Here is a 5,000-nt window from a genome sequence, read left to right on the forward strand (position 1 = left end):
CCTCCTCTTTTTCTTAGTCCTCGTTCTCTTCATCCTTATCTTCATCTCATCCTGCTTGTCTTCCTCTTTCACCTCCTGTTTCTTATTCTTGGTTACGTCCTCCTCCTCCTCCTCCTCCTCCTCCTCCTCCTCCTCCTCCTCCTCCTCCTCCTCCTCGCCAAAAGGGAAGGTTTGACTAATGAGTAACTTAATCTCGTCGGTGAATCAGATCAAAGACTCGATGAACACAAGATATAAAGACACGCGCCTTCCTTCCTCTAGTTTATATTTACCTCCCTTCCTCCCTTGCCTCCCTCTCTCCCTTCGTCCGTCCTTTCTTCCCTCCCTCCATCCATCAATCCATCTCCTTTTTTTCTATTCATCCTTCTTTTCTTTCTCTCACTGTCTTTCTACTCTCTTGTTTCTTTCCTTCTTTCTCTTCTTCTCTCTTCTCTTCCTTATCCATCGTTCTGTTTTCGTTTTTCTCTTCATCCTTCTCTCCTTCTCTCTCCAGCCCCTTTTCTTTCTTTTCTTTCCTTCTCTCCCTCCTTCTCTCCTTCCTTCTTCTTTCCCTTCATCCATCACTCCATCTGTTTTTCTCTTTATCTATCCTTTCATCTCTTTTCTTCTTGTCTCACCCATCTTTCTTCTCTCTCCCTTTTTCTTCCTTTCCTTTCTTTTATCCGTCTATTTACTCCTCCCTTCTCCTTCTCCTTCTTCTCCTCTTCCTTTCTGTATATCCTTTTTGCTCCCTTCCTTTTCTTTTTCCTTTCTCCTCTCCCTTTTTCTCTCTATTTATCTATTCTTCCATTTCTTCTTCTCTCTGCTCACAGTTTTCTTATGTCTCTCCTCTCCTCCTTTCTTTTCTTCCTTTTATTCTCTCTTCCCTCCTTTCCTTCTTTCCATCTTCTATTGCAGTTGTTTCTTTATTTGTCCTCTCTCTCTCTCTCTCTCTCTCTCTCTCTCTCTCTCTCTCTCTCTCTCTCTCTCTCTCTCTCTCTCTCTCTCTCATCTGGCAAAATTGGTATTATAATAATTTTCACAAGATATTAGTGTTAGTATTTTTTATCTAATCAAAATAAACAAGATGCTAAGGTTACAACTATTTGCTTGTTTGACGAGTGTAGTGTTAATAATAATAATAATAATAATAATAATAATAATAATAATAATAATAATAATAAATAGCTAATGTCATGAAAGTCGTGTTCTTTGTCTTTTCTTTCGTTTTATTTAAGAAAAGTAATGGATTTTTTTTATATTTTTGTATTTGGTTTAGTTGTTTACACTGTAGTATCAGTGGTAGTAGTAGTAGTAGTAGTAGTAGTAGTAGTAGTAGTAGTAGTAGTAGTAGTAGTAACAATAATAATACCACTACTGTTACTACTACTACTACTGCTACTACCACCACCGCCACCACCACCACCAGTAATAATAATGAGAACAACAACAACAACAACAACAACAACAACAACAATAATAATAATAATAATAATAATAATAATAATAATAATAATAATAATAATAATAATAATTCCCACGAGATACTAATACACATGTGCCTTTAAGTAATTTTTTATCTAAGCAAAAACAAACTTGAATTCAATACGCATATCTATGTATCTCTTCTCTCTGACTCCCCTCCCCCCACACTCTCCCCTCTCGCTGCCCCTCCCTCCCTTCCTCCCCTATCCCCCCTGAGGCACACCAATACACAAGCTGGATTTAACTTGTTCCCCAATACTGAACCGGACGACTCAATACGGATACAGATAAAATAAATAGCTAGTATGTTATTTATTTAGTGTATCTCTCTCTCTCTCTCTCTCTCTCTCTCTCTCTCTCTCTCTCTCTCTCTCTCTCTCTCTCTCTCTCTCTCTCTCTCTCTCTCACCATGATTATTTTCAAAGGCTATAAAGGTGATTGGCCGAGTTCTCAAGAGTGTTTCTCCCGTTGACAATGTAGAAATCTTGTTAATCTGTCACTAGCACCGTAATGATGCCCTTTTCAATGTAAGCGAGGCGAAACTGAAAACAAAATGGGAAGTTTCATTCGCTACACACTGACAAGAAAAGGAATAAGTAAAGTAAATGAAAATAAAGCAAAGTACAAAATGAATGAAAGTGAAGTAAAAAAAAAGATTAAATAAATAGCAACGCACCAAAAACAAACCGCTCAAATGAAGGACAACAACAACAACAACAACAACAACAACAACAAGACGAAACAAAATAATAAAAAAAAGGAAAACAACAACAAAAGATAAAAAAAAACACTAGACAACAAAACAGAACCCAGACAAAAAAAAAACACGCTAAACACAAAAACTGAAAAAAAAATAATAAAAACCGTTGCCAAGGAAAACCCAAATCATAAAAAAAACACAAAAAGAAAAAAAATACAAAAAAACAAAACAGGGTGGATGAGGAAAGGACCCTCCAATCTTCGTTAATTAAGCAAGATCAAGGCAGTGCTGAGTCCGTTCCTGACGTACTTCGGGTAGTGTTAATGAGGCGAGGGCTTACACCACACGCCGCGCCTCGTCTCCCCACCGCGAGCCGACGAAACTACCCGCCCAACTAAATATAAACAAAAGACAGTCAGCTCTCTGAAAACAGCGGCGAGAGCGAGAGAGGGGATTTATCAAGCTTCTCCTCACTCCCCTTCTCCCCTTCTCGCTTTGTCAGGCCGGGTACATTTCCTCTCTCTCCCCTCTCCCCATCGGTCAAAGGCATCTACCCTCCCCTCAGTCTCCCTCTCTCTCCCTGGCGTCTGCGTCCCGATAACTGCCGATACGCCCCGATACACCGTTGATAATCCTTTCCTGAGGGCCAAAACTCCTGCGGACGGAAACAAGAGAACCTTATTTAACGAGTTGCTGGAGGGAGTTGATCCGCGGCGGTACAATCAAAGGAACTATTGAGGCCAGTAATTCTCAGGGTGTTCCGCCCCCCTGATAACTCCTCGACTTTCCATCAGTTTTTGGCAGAATTCCGCCCACCACGCTCAGGCCTCGATGGATGGACACGGGTGCGCTGGCTGGCCTGGGCTGGGCTGGGTTAGGATGGCCTGGGTTGCGTTAGGACTACGATTAGATTGCGTTAGGATGGTCTGGGTTGGGATGGGATGGATGGACTGACCTGAAATGGCCTTGCTTGGGTTGGGAAGGCATGGGATAGGATGGGATGGAGTCTTGGATGGGATAATTTGGAATGACTGAAATGTTTAGCTTCGTGTGACGTCATACTACTACTACTACTACTACTACTATGAACACTAACAGAAACAACAGCTATGAGTGTATAAAATGACGAGAACATTGCTAAATAGGACCACATGCAATAGTGAGACTTGAATAGCAGTTATTGAAATAGAAATAGCAATAGTAATGACTGGTTAGAGAATGAGGAGAGGGTGATAGTGAGGACTGAGAGTGAATGAGTGAAAGGAATAATAATTTTGGAGAGGGAGAAACAGGAAAAGCATTACGTTATCAAAATTCGTTTCCTCCTCCTCCTCCTCCTCCTCCTCCTCCTCCTCTTCCTCTTCCTCTTCCTCGTCCTCCTTTTCCCTTCCGACCGGACTAAAGCGAAAGGAAGGTCTCTTTATCTCTCATTCTACTCGACCTCCTCCATGTGTTAACCAATCAATTTGTAGTTTTTCCCGCAGTGTTTGGAAAAGCGGTGAATAGGAAGGGTCTCTCTCTCTCTCTCTCTCTCTCTCTCTCTCTCTCTCTCTCTCTCTCTCTCTCTCTCTCTCTCTCTCTCTCTCTCTCTCTCTCTCTCTCTCTCTCTCTCTCTCTCTCCTTTCACGTGGGCCAAGAAAGATTGGGAAGTTTTTCTTCTTTCTTTTTTTTTTTTTTTTTTTTTAGTGTTTTATCTTAAGGTGTTTTTTTTTATTTCTTCTTATCCCCTTTCCTCCTTCGTGGAATTGGTGCTTTTTGGTTCTTTGTTTAAGTGTGTGTGTGTGTGTGTGTGTGTGTGTGTGTGTGTGTGTGTGTGTGTGTGTGTGTGTGTGTGTGTGTGTGTGTTACGTAACTGGTGTACACTCAGGAAATGCGTGTCTGACAATTTGCGTACATAATTTCACTGTGTGTGTGTGTGTGTGTGTGTGTGTGTGTGTGTGTGTGTGTGTGTGTGTGTGTGTGTGTGTGTGTGTGTGTGTGTGTGTGTCCGCGCAGTAAAGCAAGCTGGCATGAATAAGTTCTTGATACTCAGAGATAAGAGTTAAGGAGAGCCATTAAAATCATTTGGTACACACACACACACACACACACACACACACACACACACACACACACACACACACACACGATGAGGGAGTGATCACAGGGCCAGTATAAGCTTGCCTGGATATTAATCTCTGCCAGAGCGATAGGATAAAAATAAAGAGTAAAAAAAAAAAGAAAAAAACACGACTCGCTCTTAATACGGAAAAACGCCGCCAGGGGGAGAGAGAGGGAGAGGGAGAGAGAGAGGGAGAGGGAGAGCCCTTTGTCCATCTTTTTATTTACTTGTTCCGCGACCAATATCTCTCTCATAACTTCAATGACTTCAGATGGCCCCAGGTTGTAATATAAATTTTAGGACACACACACACACACACACACACACCAGTCACTATTTATTTATTTTTTTTTTTTCCTTCTTAATTTCAACGTCATTTTCGGCTTTTGGTAAGTCGGTAATTTTGTATCGTCCGAATATTAACAATTAAGGGAGGACGAGGACTAGGAGGAGGAGGAGGAGGAGGAGGAGGAGGAGGAGGAGGAGGAGGAGGAGGAGGAGGAGGACTGCAGCTACCGGCCTTATACATAATACGTGATTTAATTGTTGCCTCCGTCATTTTAGCAACGTTATTTTCATTATGAGAAGGTTTTAGTCTCGTCATCCTCACCTTATTATGAATATATTGCTTCCGGGGCACCGTGGAAGCCTGGGGAGGGGAGCGAGGGGGACGAGGCGGAAAGGAAAGGGGGCGCTGGTGACTAGAGAGGAAAATTCGTGTGTTTGTCCCCCACG

This window comes from Scylla paramamosain, chromosome 46 (genome assembly GCF_035594125.1).
Source record: "Scylla paramamosain isolate STU-SP2022 chromosome 46, ASM3559412v1, whole genome shotgun sequence".
Lineage (NCBI taxonomy): Eukaryota > Metazoa > Arthropoda > Malacostraca > Decapoda > Portunidae > Scylla > Scylla paramamosain.